Source organism: Acyrthosiphon pisum, chromosome A1, assembly GCF_005508785.2.
Source record: "Acyrthosiphon pisum isolate AL4f chromosome A1, pea_aphid_22Mar2018_4r6ur, whole genome shotgun sequence".
Classification (NCBI taxonomy): Eukaryota; Metazoa; Arthropoda; class Insecta; order Hemiptera; family Aphididae; genus Acyrthosiphon; species Acyrthosiphon pisum.
In genome coordinates this window covers 19050270-19066042 of record NC_042494.1, presented here as the reverse complement: position 1 = coordinate 19066042, position 15773 = coordinate 19050270, and the positions used below count along the sequence as shown (strand labels likewise).

At 33.2% G+C, this 15773-nt stretch overlaps 1 protein-coding gene and 1 long non-coding RNA gene across 3 annotated transcripts in view; one reads left to right on the top strand and one right to left on the bottom strand.

Annotated features, from left to right (window-relative positions):
- The window catches only part of LOC115033666, a 24670-nt gene extending 20485 nt beyond the window's left edge, over positions 1 to 4185 (bottom strand). Inside the window, exon 1 of the long non-coding RNA XR_003838958.1 lies at positions 1875 to 4185. This is a non-coding gene — a long non-coding RNA (uncharacterized LOC115033666). The remainder of the gene's footprint in view (positions 1 to 1874) is intronic.
- The window catches only part of LOC100167793 (transcription factor LBX1), a 157235-nt gene that overhangs the window by 89258 nt on the left and 52204 nt on the right, over positions 1 to 15773 (top strand). The window lies entirely within an intron of this gene.

The window sequence follows — 15773 nt, the reverse complement described above, 5'->3', positions numbered from 1 at the left end:
GGCGCTCGCGGTGTATATATACACATCGGACGAGCGGTGTAAATACACGTTTACCCAAAGCGGGGTCCGAGGACGACCGACGACGACGTCCGTTTTCTCCGAACGGCACGGGCGGTGGTCGTCGCCCGGCAATTTCCATTCGGGTCGCGTGTGCTGCCGCTGTGACGGTTGCGCGCCTTTTACGGGCCCGGTCGTGTCCGGCCGGCGCGTTAATTGGTTTACCGAGAAAACGATCTCCGCGCTCGCGTATTTTAAGCGACCGCTCACACGTAACGACTCGTTGTCGCCGTCGTCGTCGGGGCGAGTGCCGGCCGGCATACTGAACAGCGGTTTGAATTTGGATCGTACCATACCTATAATACGCGTCTGGTTCCGACCAACCTTACGTGCATGACGTGGTTTTTGACGAATCAATCGGACGGGCTCGCCAATCGGAGGTCCGATTCTCGCAGTCGTTTTGAGGGTGGGAGGCTGCATTTCGCATTGACCCGGACAATAAAATAATTGCAGGGATCAGTGTTTCAAGGGAAAACACTGATCCCCGCAACGATGTCTCGGAGAGCGACAATATTTCCAAAGAATGTCATCGTTCGGGAATGGTACGAATATAGTACTTTCTTGCAACAATATTTAAACGGGAATTGTAAAAACCTTGGAGGGGGGAGGGTTATAAATCTGGAAAATATTTAAAGGAATATTTGGGGTTGTTCCCTGCGTACGGATAATTATTTTCACAAAATTATATAATTTGGTGTTAAACCTACTATTGTACTGTATAAGACGTATACCGCATTCCTAAATTATATCATTCTTTAGAAATATTTTTCCTCTTCGAGATATATTATATAATTTCACACAGATATTTTCCCAAAAAATACTGTTCCCTGCAGTAATAATTATGCTCCTGGTTTATGTCTAACCAGTAACCCCATTTTCACGATGAAAAACGCAAGACCCACCGACGAGACATTTTTCCCCTTCGAGATACTATGTTATATATATTTAAATATTTTACACCTTTGTGTATGTTGTTTGTAATATTAATAATTATTTCCAAATCGGACAACTTGTCGTGCCGAGTTTCTCGAAAGGACAAAATATGTGAAATGTCACTTTGTGTGTGAATATTATAATAACGTGTCAAGTCTTTCGTGTTGCGGAACTGATGATGTATATGTATTCTATCGATTTTTGGGGTTTCCAGGGATTGATTTATACTTGCGACGCATAATAATCCGGCGAAAACGCGATTCCCCTCGCCCTACTGGTATAATACAATATGCATGGCTGGTATTTCGTGTACATATTATAAATTAATTTTGCATTCGGTCGAATATTATGCTGTAATAATAATAATAGGTATACTTTTATTATATACTAATTGATTTGTCATGATACGTTAAAAAAAAACTACCGTAAAATATAATATTATACTATAATGGATCGGTGTGTAAACGTTTGATATTTGACGACCGAACTAACCTCTTAAAAAAAATAATATAATTATTGTTATAATCTAAAGCTATACGTATATTTTATATTCACATATATTATGTATGTCTACTCGTCGGAACAATGGCTCATTGTTGAAAATATGTACGACGGACGATGGTGTGCAGTTGTGAATAATTAATGTGTCGACGATTAAAATTAAAAACTGTTTAAAAATAGCTTATTGTCCGCCGGCGAATAAAGGTGAACGACTACAATAATAATATTGTTAATATCGGACTTCCTTTCCGATAAAATAATATTATATTATGTATTATAATAATAATAATATTATAACGATGATAATAATTAATGGACATGAAGTTGGTATTTATTGTTTTTTTCCTATGAACCCATAACTACAATATAATAGGTATACATACCTACCCATAGGATACAACAATATTATATCGTTTTGTCTTTCTGCATATTAATTTATACATTTTATAATGAACACGCTTGAAGCTCACTGCATGTGCCATACTATACGCAGTTAAAACTGCACGTCGTGTAAAAGGTTATAATATCGTGTGGGGTTGTTCGAGAGGGATGTTTATAGGAGATTACCTATCATATATACTTTCAAAGGCGTACTATGGCTATACAGTGTTACATAATACATAACCTATATCATAACGCTGTGCGTATTTCGAATAATTTGTCTCCGTTGGGTTTACATCGATTACGTTATATATATATATAATAGGTATATTATATAAAGTCAGTCGCGTTCGAGGGTGGCGGCGGTGACGGTGTGTGCATGTGTAAGACGGTATAACTATTACGGTATGTACCTATAATAATATAATACGAATAAACGTAATTTATGCGTTCGTATATATATATATATATATATACATAGGACGGGTGAATTCTACAAAGTCGACGCCGATTGAGCACGCGGCGAAACGCGTATATGAAATCCGACTCGCACCCGAGGGTTGTTACTTACAACGCTACCCCCACACGCGCGAAGGATTATATCGACAAACGATTGTGCGTAAAAACACCGACTACATTAATTATTACAATCGTATATGTATATATTTCAAAGAGGCACTGCGCTATGGCAGTTGGTATATGTATATAGATAAAATAATAATATAAGCGAGTGTTTTAATATTTGAGAATTCCCGTTTCTCGTTAAGTCGTGTTTTCAAAGACGCGCCGCTGTAAGACGAATGTTTTCGATTGGACGAGCAAAATGGATATCATCGGATGCGTACTATAGTATACGATGCAGACATTTACAGACCGTCGCGAACAAACACGATAACTGATAAGGCCGTAAAAATACTGTAAAGTATATACATACTATATGGAGGCAGGGAGTTTCTTAAATAGTCCCTTGTCTCAAAATTAGGGCCCCCAAAAATCCTATAGCCATAACTTTGCATTATTTACATTGATAGTATTTATTGAGTTTTTGGACTGTTCAAATATTCATTATTTTAACATAATTTTATGCTTTAAAATAGAGTAGTTTGGCCTGATAATAAATATGTAATAATAATATTACAACAGTTGATATTGTCAGTTATCAATGACATACTATGCTCGGGGAATATCGCATTCAAAAAAAGGTTTTTTCTCGCCGGTATAAATTACTTCAAATTGCTATTATAATTATTCCAGTAAGTTTTGGAACACGTGATCGCAGTTTTTCAGGCATGTGACGAATCCAAAAATTGGTTAAGGGCGTGTATGTACAAGAACGTCAAAAACGGTTAAATGATACTCTGTAGGGTAGAATGCAGTAGTAAAAACAAAGACAAATAGTTTGGAAATAATATATAAATATAATATTATATTATACTGAAACCTAAATTATTTGTCTGTTTTTAATTTTTGTTGTCTAATGTCTTGTTGATATTTAATTATGATATATTGTATTTCTTTTATTTAAACCCAATGGCTGTGCAGAGATGAGAGTTCTAATAAATAAATTAAAAACATTTATTGAATCATTTACAGAAATAACGGTTCATAACTTCATAAATCAAATTAATTTAATTAGTACAATACAAATCGATTGAGTACAATTTATCCTATTTATATCATGCACTTTATTTACAATTAATGTACGGTGGTATCGAGAACAAGTTGCTTAAAACTATTACTATAACTACTTATAAATACTTAACACATAATATTATATACTTTCGATTATGCAAAAGTTGTTTAGGAATAAGGATTCGACGACTGAGGTCATTGGCCTGTAAGGTTGGTAGGGTTGGGATCTGCATGTTACTTGCGTCCCCAAAAAAGGTATATTTTTCAGGTAGTAAATTTTACTGGTAACGCAAGTTGGCTATATAATTATTATCGATAGTATCTACTTAAATCACTAAAATCAATAGTATCGTGTCACTAAAATCGGTAGTTCATAAACTGTACTGTAAATACTAATTTTTTTTAAGCTATGGAAAAAATGTGTAGTTCTAAATTGGTCGTGACTAATGGTTTTTATATGTATAATTGATAGTTATAAGTTTGAATATCATACAACTTTAAGCAATAACAATTTTCGATGGAAGTGTACTAATAAAAGCTGTATGAAACTAGATGTTCATGACAGTTTAATAAGTGATACTACTTCACATACTCCATATCAATAATTGACAATTTATTATTTCTACATATTATTATAATATTATCATGACAAAATGTAAAACATGCATTTTTATATTATTAATATTATTATTACTATATGACAAAAGTTATTATCATAACATGTGAGTTTTTTTTTTATTAAATATACTTTTATATTTTAAATTAAAATAAACATCAATGTATTTTTTTTTTAATTTAAATTTTGATATTGATTATATCGATATTTTTGGGACGCAATTAGGTTATAAAAAAAGTTATACTGGGACGCAAATAGACTATGACTTTTTTTGAGGAACTCAACTACTGATAATAATTTCGGACGCAAGTAGTATGCTCCCGGGTTCGGATGGTCGTGGTTGGTACGGTCGGTTAGGAACATGTGTATGTGTGACAAGGTTTTTGCACACTATACGAACCCGTGTGGTCACCCATCCGAGAACTAATGGCAGCTGCCGTTGCTTATTCTCAATCACGTCGCGTAATTATTGATTTCAGCCACTGCGACGCGCCGAGCCACTTCGGAATAATATTATTTTTTTTTAAATCTTGTGATATGTGTAGGCATATCATTTATGGTAAAATAATAGTATGCTTAACAATAATAGTGCACAAACAAATAATAAGTGCAGAGCTATATAAACAGCGTTGTACTGATATTATTATTATTATTATTATTATTACCTATATAGTATTCGAGTTTTGGTCACCAGCCTGTATAATATTATATACATATCATTAAAATTCTGCTGGCCGCATATTACACTGTCGGTCGCTACAACACGGGGAGGGGACGAAGAACGAGGCGGCGTTGGATATAACGCGATATGAATTATTTATGGCCGGCACGACTCGCGGATTCGGCAAGTATAAGCGACGGGGCGGTAGGACAACGCTCGCTGTTTGTAAGCAATTATGCAGTACGCGCGCGCGGGACGTAATCTCGTCGTCCCTTATAATATATATACATATAAACCGCCGGCGGCTCGTTCTTCTCACACTCCGATTTCGTAGTCGTCGTCGACCCTTTTAAACGTTCTCATGCAACGTTTTCTCTCGTTGCGCAGTTTGCACTTCCAATTAAGCCCCCGAGCAGGAGACCCGAGGGGGTGGTACAGCGACGGGGCAACGGCAGTACTCTCCACGACGCGTGCTATTTGTGCGACAACTGTCCCTTATATTATATTCGTACAATAATAATAATAATAATAAATATATACCCTCGTCGCCGCCAACTATACCTCCACACCTATATTATATCGATGTGCCTTTTCGTCGTCGTCGTCCCGAATGATTGCATACATAACATTGTACGCGACTTGCTTTCAAAAAAATAAAAATGTTTTTGAATTTATAATATTTCGAGTTTACATATTTATATTATTGTACCTCCATAGGGTAACGCGCGCCCGTATTATTCGACGAAAACGTAAATTGGTTTTTATTGTTGTATCGTACTATATTCTTTTTTTTTATTGTGTTGTGATTTATTTTCTAAGAAATTAAATTACTATTGTGTAATTGTATTGATCACAATAATTATTATATTGTAATGCTTTGGATCGCTGCTTGAAGGTACTCTATTTCGCTCCTCTATTATTATACACCTACAGCAAAACTTTCAGTTATAATTAAAAAAGAACAGAAAGTTCGTTTTATATACTTACCTAAGGTTTTTTAGTCTTTAGTATAATATTATATATTTATATATATATCCTATAATAACTAATAGAACTGTTATAATGTCTACCTAAATACCCAATCATTAATAGTTTTATTAGAAATAAAGCCAATTTCTAGGTCATCAGCCTATACAAATACCTTATACTATAGTTATATTTTATGCTTTTAGTGCACATAAGTTTACATTTATTTCATTTATAGTATTATATGATTGTTATTGATGTATAGGTGTATATTTTAGAGGCTTCACAGCCTAATCCTCCCCTTCCCAGTAGATCTATATTTGTTTTTAACACACCATCATTTACAGAAAAAATAATGTAGGTACATTGAAACTAATTAATTTACAACATTTAATACATAATAATTACTAATTTATTAGTAATCAATAAACACAATTTATAAAACGAGATTTTTGAAGTCTTTTTGATAGCTCGTCAATATTACTTCTTCAGCGTCAAGGTTTATGTTTTTAATGGACAACTATATACCGCGGTTGGTACATCACATTATAATATAATAAAAAAGTTCTGTGGGGATCTATACCAATCACCCCCCTCCTCCCCATAAAAACTACTGAGCTGCGGCGCATTGCATAGATCCGCTCCGGCGGCGGTTTAAAACTTAGTTAACTTAACCTAAGTGTAATAAATAAATGATTACCGATTGTGCGTGTTTGTATAGTCATTCTTCTGTGCCGCCGACGGATTATACGTGCTCTATATGGGTATGTGTACAATATAATATATAAGTATAATAATATAATATATTATGCGACGAACAGGGGAGGTGCACCTGGACCCTCGGGGCGTAAGCGGTCGCAGATATATTGACACGCGCGACGAATCGATCGTTCGTTTCGCTCAGATTTGTCGTCGAGCTCTTTTGACACGCGAGTCGTGAGCGTGTGAGCGAGTCCCCCCCATTCGCATTTACGTTTATATATCCTTCTTATACCCGTGTCTTTTGTATCCTATGTGTACCGTAGACTTGACTACATTTTGTGAATTTCTCTCCAGGATTTCATTTTTTATTATATAAATATATCGATTACATTTCTCGGAATAAAATCATCTGCAGAAATATTATAATATGAGATGGACGTAAAAAAAGATTAAAATCAATCGTAATACCTATAAATAAAATGTGAAGGTACTTTCAGTATTCAATTCGATTTGGAGAACACCTATATGCGATAAATTATTATTTATTATTACCTATATACAATATAACAAAATGCTTGTATGTTATAGTTTTAGTTTATGCCTATATGGTCATATTATATACAAACACTATTTGCAGGAACTTGGAAGATTTAGCAATCGCTCATTTAATATTGTCATTAAAGTTAAAACTTCCGAACACAATATATGTATACACTGTAGTCATAACCCCATTGTACCTATTTATATCATGATATAACATAATATATACACTGGAAATCTGTTTAATAAGTAAGTATATTCTTATTTTAGCTTTTTTTGCTGAAATTTACAACATTGCATTGCACATTTTTAGTTCGTCAGTGTACATTTTTTTATCAAAAAGAAAAAATGATTTTTCTTTGATCCAACCGACAACGAATCAGCGCCTAAAAGGTGTATGAAAAAATATGTAATCGTAATCTACCCACTTCATGAATATTATATTTCAACGAAAGGGACTCCATTAACCATCTTAATAGTTAATATTATATGCGTGTGACAGTTATTTATTTTTAGTCTCTGTCGTGACTCGCGATATATTATATACATAATATTACAGACGATAGAAGAAGTATCCGTAGATATAGTTAACGGATTTTCTGTCTTAGTCGACTGTTAATCTAACATTGACACATGTACTGATACACAAATACACAATATGCATACTATAGTATTAGCATAATAATATAGTACATATATAATTCATATAATATACTGTATGTAGGTTTCGTTCAAATCGCCTAGACAGTGACGATTGATAATTCTTGACTGATATTTTAACGATCATCATTTTTATGATGGCCATCGATTTTTAAAACTAGGTTTAATTTTTTTGTTTCATCGTCGATCGTTAAAGTTAATGCGTTATCTCGATTCACTTATATATTTTACTAACACGTTTTCAGTATTATAATATGTTTGTTTTACCACGAACGACTTAAATGTGCGTATCATACAACCATAATATTATATACGATGGTAACTAAAAATACGAAAAAAAAGCAAACTTAAAACTTACAAGTGAAGAAATTCGTACATACGTGATACGTACCTATGTATATGAGGTTGTGTCAAATCTCCGGATAGGGGCACATATTATATTATTATACAAACATTCGGGGTGGTGATCAAGAATCACGTGACAGACTACACGTTATATTATAGCACGATTTTATGTAAATGATAGGCAACCATATAATAGTATTTATATCATTGCATTAATACGCGGTAAGTTACCTACATGTTTTATATACCTATACGTAGTACGTGTGCAATATCAATATAATAATTTATTGATATCTAACATAATATTTTTATTTTTATTTTTTGTTTACGTCTTCTGTTATCGATTATCTGTAATATAGGCATATTGTTTCATAATGTGTTACTGTCGAAACCTTTGGACACGATTTTCTTCACGCGTTTTGCCTTTTATGGGACGTGCGTCGTCCATGGATCGTTTACATATTTTACAATATATTTTAACATCGAATTATGTATAATATTATTGTGTTCAATACACAGATATCTTATAAATCCGTGGTTCAATGGTGTTGTATCACAGAATATTTATTCTGTGGTTTTATGTCGCAATCAGCCACGCACACGTATTCGCGTATCGATAACGGGCGTATTGTTATTAATAACAAAATGCATAATATAATATGCATATTGCATACTATACATATGTCTATATCATAACGCGTTCCACGTTGCAGTTTTCAGGTTTTAACTAACTTGACTGGAAATCACGGTTCGGGCCTCCCCATAATCCTTATAATCGCATAGTAATATCGATTTTGCGCATAATTTGTTCGTTAACACGGGGGAGAAAAAAATTCTGATACGCTCCGGGGGTAATAATCGATTCACTCGCTACACGTGTAGTTTACAACGTCCTACCGGTCGTACCTGCCTACAACACCAATATGCGACGTGGAAAGATATAAATAACGTAAGTAGAGAACCCGATCTGACCCGCAGGCGAAATTCACATACACATTATATATATAATATGGTTTTCTCGTTTCGGTCTATGTTTGTTCAACTGTCATCGTGCCGCCGTCGCCGCTGTGTAATTGAGACGCCGCCGACATTGCAGCGGGACCAGGAGCAGGACCAGCAGCGGCGGCGGCCCAGAGAGTTGATTGATTATTATTATTTTCGTCGCGCTCCGATAGGTGTTCGGGGGCAATTAGCGGGGGAAATACCGATCGACTGCTACCGCCGTTGTTGCCGTTTCTGCACTCGAGTCCAAACGGTATGGTTCTCACATTATATTAGAATATAACTAATATCCACACCATGTTTCCGCGATTCGACTGCACTATACAAAAACTGTACGCGAATCGCATATTATGGAGTGCAAAAAACGTTAATAACTTTGCCGGGCGTCTAACGCGCGACTTACCTATATGGGGCTATATAGACAATTAATAATATTACATAAGACATTCTTATAGCACGCAAGGATGTCAGCCGAGTTGATCGGAGCAGAATATAACATGATATTTGAAAATTTAAAACTTAACGTAATTTCGTCTGCATGACGTCATATTTTTACGACGATCTACGGTCATATAACAATATTTTAGGACGTGTATATTATACTTGACGGCCGACAACGGCAGTTAATCATCGCATAATAAGTGCGGCTCGCCGAAATGGAATTTTAAACGATTTATAATAATAAAATAAACGTCGTACATCCGCCACCACCGTCCACCCCCATCGGCGCGAGTTTTCCGACAGCCGGCAATAATAATTAAAATTATTATTATTGTAATTGTTATTGATACTAATTAGTTTAAAGCAAATAGCTGCTAAATACGTAATTATTATGTTTTTTTTAGCAAGACACTTTAGCCGTACCTACTGTTATCGTTTTTGTATAGTCGATTTGTGGTGTTTTCAAACAATTTAAAGTAGGTAACTCTGTTTACACTTATTATAGCGATATTATAATATACAAGTGCTTGCGTAACAAAGTGTTTTTTCGCTACCTACATTTGGTTGGCCTAGTGACCATTGTTTGGGATTTCACTTTTTTCCGACGGCCACAGCAGTAGAATAATTTTGATTTTTCGTAATCGCCGGTTTATTATAAGCACCAGTTATTAACAGGTGTTTTGAGTTTATTCCACTAACCATAGTAGGTACGATATACATAATATTATACACACAAAAACGGTACAAATATTTCAACCGTTCACCGTTCGCGCGTGTTCCTATAGTATAATATAAGCTAATATGTACCTAATATTAATAGTAGGTACACTCAAAAGTTACACATTTTGAAAATAAATAATCCACCTAACGGCGTAATTAAACAAAAAATCGCCCCGCTACAAAATATATATCTACGAGTAGGTACAAAAAACGAAACTACAAAATATTATTTTACATATTATTTTGTACGATGAGGTGGCGGGTGGCGGCGGTGTGGGAGTGGAGCGACGGCCCTCGGTGGTTGTCGGCGTCGTGACCGAGTCCGATTTTTTTTGTTTTGTTTTAATAACATATATATATAATATAGAATATTATTATATTGTAATAGAGTCGACTCTGCTCGCGTGTGTGTTCTGTTTATCTGGAATTCCGTTTGGATGTATTTTTTTTTCCATTTCCCGGAACCTCGTTTGTGCGTTCACAAAACTACGCGTTGGGTGTATGTATATTATTATTGTATATATCATATTATTATGTACATCTTTCGCATGATGCCGCTGCCACAGGACGGCCCCACACGAGTGTCATCCGATTTACGCTGGACCGCGCGTAAAATAATCCTGCCAGAGTTGCAAGCGTAGGGTCGGGTTGACGTTTTATTTTTCTCCTCTGCTCGAAAAATAGAGTTTTTTTTACCTTTATTTTCGTTCTTGTTCTATCTATTTCGTGCGGTCCACAGTCGTCGTCGTCGTGTACCTATTATATATATATATATATACCTATATAGTTTGGGTCCAACCTGCAACCTAAATAGAGAATTTTAAATTTATACGTCCGTACAATAGGTATGTGCTCGGACTGCATGCGGTGGCTATAGGTTTTAAAATCGTTTTTTTCTCTCCCGACAAATATATTACTACTCAAAAGTAAAAAGGTACCTACTATTATAATAATGCGTGTTTGCGCCGATTTTATGAGCTTCGGCCTTTTAACAATGTGTATGTGTTTAAAAAAAAATATATTATCGTGACCGGAAATTGTATATTATTATTTATTACCTCGACAAACGTATATAGATTCCAATAACCTACTCGAATTTATAGTAAATATTATGAATTAAAATAAGTTTTTAATTTATTTTCATTATTATAATATTATATTATTCGACACCGTTTTTTTATTGCGCGTCTACAGCGTCTATAAATTATTTTATGCGATTTAGCTGTCGATGACATTTATTTAGTAGTTGTCGGCGCGTCAAAACTCAAAAGGATCTTTTCTCCCGCTGAAGTCTGTCCCCGTTGAAATGCACTCCGATATAAATAAATTATATTATTATATGAATCACGCCACTACAGACACCCGTCGGGCTTCAGCAAATATCATACATTTATGTAGAATACTGAATAATCATAATAATAATATTATGACGAACGTTCGCATTAATCACACTAATAATTATTATGATAATATTCCGACATTGGCCTATTTATAAACTACGAATGATTTGTCCCTACGAATTAATGATGACGCTATTAGTGTGCCATATTATGTTTTTTAGTTTGACGTATCAATTATATTTTACAGTTATGTTAATAAAATTGATAGACAAACATTTAGTAATACATACAAAATAATCAATTTTTAAATTTTCAGTCCCCTTATTTGTATGACATGTTTTTATGATTATTTATAATAAGCAGTTTAATATGTTTAACCTTTAAGCATTAAATAATATATTCACTCGTGCTTATACTTGTTTTAAATTTAAAAAAAAATGATTATAAGTTATAACGCTCTCACAATTCTGTAATTTTGTTTATAAATGTTAATAATTCTGGGATCCTAGAAGAATATTTACTATTAAAAGAGTGGAGCGACGATCATCTCTGATTTTGGTTGCATTCCACGTAAAATTCTGAAATGACGCCATTATGCATTATGCATATATATGATACCATAATGTATTATTTCTCCATCACGGGATCGATGGGAAATCCGTGGCGACGATAATGCTCAGAATGCAGAATTATCATATTCTTACGTATCTATATTATCATAATATACGTATTCGATGTGAAGACCAGATATTTCTGGTCACTTAATTTTAGAGTTACAGGAAGGGTTAATATACGAATTATAGGTAGGAACTCAATCCAACCATTACTACAAGAACCTAAAAACAACATAATTTATTAAAGAACTTCAGTCGACGGTCGGAAAAATAATTTGTGCAAAACGAATAAAAGAGTTTTATATTTATAAGAAACTGAGGGTCTCCATACTTCCAAGTCCCAATCCTACTACAACAAATAACAACGAAATATAATTTTCATAGAAAAATTTAAGTCAATCATAAACACTCTCCTTTCTCTTTTCCTCACTCTTATTTCAAGTCCCATTACTAATAATAGAAATGCCAACTATAATAACATCACCTCGAATTCCACATCCCACGAGACTCTAGAAGACGCTGAAACGTAAATGGTGCCGAGAACAAATGATTAGGGATCATTATCCTCATCACCGCAAAGTTCCATCAATAGATGGATTCTTCTCTCAAGACTACTAAGTCCACTACAACTACAACCCTCAACGTCACTTATACTTGTTGTAAAAAAATAACATATTTTACAGATCGCATGATAAATATTCGGAGTACAAAAAATAAAAAATATATTAATAAGTGCCTAATCACAATATTATAATTAGGTATGATCTTAGCTTCAAACCCAAAACGTTCCACCATTCTGCATAGTACTATACATATTGCATACTACTATATAGTATAATAATTATTCAACAGTCGTATCCTACATCACGACGGTGAAAATCCATCGCCGGTTATATTATATACAATACGTAAATATCATGATTGCAGGAAGCGTTTGTCAGAAATGTTCAATAATTTGTAGTGTTTATAATACCCGACGATTGCAAAATAATGACGACAATGTAGTATATTATAGGTACCTATATGGTACATACGCAGGTTAATAATATATACAATAATACGATCTATACATGTGATATACATAGTGTGTGTGTGTACAATATATTATTATATTATATGGACTGCGTATTATTATTATAAAGGGATTCTCTCGCGGAATGGGTTAATATTAATGTAAATAAAGTTATTAAACGCTCGGCGGGCGTTCCTCATCGCTTATAAATTATTATTATATATATATATATGTATCATAATATCGCATATTACAATATAACATTTGTTCCGCTAATTACTATAATGCTATACATAGGTATATATATGCATGTGGCTTTCGTGCAGATATCGTTTGTGTATATATATATTATTATGTTGTAATATACGCATTGTAATAATAATACGAATTGTAGTGCGGCATGTGTGTATATATTATGTATATATATATATATGTATTATATATAATAATATATCGACGGCGGTGATCGTATATAATATACACATAGAGAATAAACCCCTGCAGCCCGATGTCGACGACCCTTTCGCACTCGGCTTTGTAGGCTGTATTATATATAATAATATAATATAATGTGTGTATGAACACACTCGGCGACGAGATACAATAATATTATTATAATGTATACGTAATAATATATAATATTATAATATGTATATAACAATATATATTCGAGAGATTATATTATTATTATGTATATGTATTTATAAGCATTGGAGATGCGTTATAGGTTCATATTGGTAATAATATTATCTGACAAAACGAAAATCCTCTCGTCGTCTGCCGCCGGTATGTTTCTGCGCAAAATCAAAATCTCGCGATTACATTCCTCTAAAAATATTTCTTTTATTTTATACACGGTGTTTATATTGAGAGGGCACAACTACGCTGCAGAGATGTCTTAATGTCGTATTTACTCATAATATGTCATGACGTGAAGTTTTATTATAGGTTCCAAACTTTCAAAGTATTTCGGGAGCTCGGAGAGCTCTTATAGATATTTAAATTATGATGTATGCGACGTATGCACATTGTATGTATTTTTCTGACATAGGTACAATGTAAAGGTATTATATGAAAAATTAAAAGTGTAAATAACTACTAAATAATTACTAAATAAAATTTAATAATGATTCAAATAATGTGTAGTTAAGAAATATGTAATAACTAATAACTATTAACAACAGACCGTTTTAGCAGCTGTAATCATCTACTTTTAAAAATTGACAAAGTAAAATGTTTTCTGATTGTATAGACATAAAAACATAATAGTATAGTGTACAAATGTACAATACATTAGAAATTAGAATAATGAATATGTCCAGACTCTGAATTGTGAATATTTTTGTTTGAAATTCGATTTTTTTTTAAAAATATAATTATTAGTAATAATAACTTTCTAAAAATATCTATATATCTTTAATAAAACCTCCTGTCAAAACAGGGATAAAATATTGTTCTCAATCGTATTTTTGTACCATCAACTGAAATGGTTAGATAGTGGCCTGCGGCCACCTTAAAATATTATGGTAACGCGTGACAGCACGCGTCGAAACACTACAAATAAATCACGAAGGAGGGATTTGGAATGCCCTACAATATTATTTGTTTTGCGTTTTGTTTCGAATTTAGTAAAAATCAATCAATTATTATCGTGAATATGTCATCTCGTTTTAAAATCATAACGGGCACCCGCTATCCTATACTATAAAATGACAATTCTCTTATATTTTATTAAATTTTAATTCTCTACTCGTTTGGCGATCGATGTTCCATCAATAATAATAATTATTAATCGCTTAACATTCTCTCGGAGAGCACGGCGTACGCGTATAATATGAATACTATAATAGGCATATAATATATTATGTATGTACGGCCGCGGATATAATATGGTTTTGTTGACAATATATCTATTTGGCACAAAATTGGTTGCTTTCACAAAACCGTATTGTCGATTTAACGTGTAGGGGGTACCTATATATATATCATATACGATTATAATATTATTATTATTGTTATACGACCGTTGTTATACGACTGAAGTAATAATCTTTTTACGCTTGGGTTGGTTTTTTTTTCCTATCGACAACGATATTGCAGCCTGTAATATTATAATAAACTATATTCGGCAATTTTCAAACGTCCTTGTTAGTTGTTACTTATGAATATGCTTTTGTTATTTTGTTACACGTAATGCCTACAGTAATAATACGCGAATTGCGAAACGCCAACGACGATTAAAAAATAATAATCACACATCTTTGGCCTTTGCTATCTACCTATACTTTCGAATGTTAGTTACTATTATCGTTTTAATATCAAATGAGTAAACAGTTATTAAACTATTATAAATTATTATCTTGAAATTATTATACACAAGTTTCATTCAATCATATTATTCTATACATACCGATATCGCAGTGATATAATATTTTAATAGTAGCAGTATAATGTCTTAAATAATATTTTAGGAATTTACATTCATCGCACATTAAAACGATATATTATAATTTACATTGAAGTGAGTTAAAAAAATATATACTATTAAATCTACCTATCTAATTATATGTAATTTGTTGAAACTTAACTTTTATCGGATTTTTCTTATAATTTGTAGGTACTCGTATATTTGTACACTTTATAAAGTTAT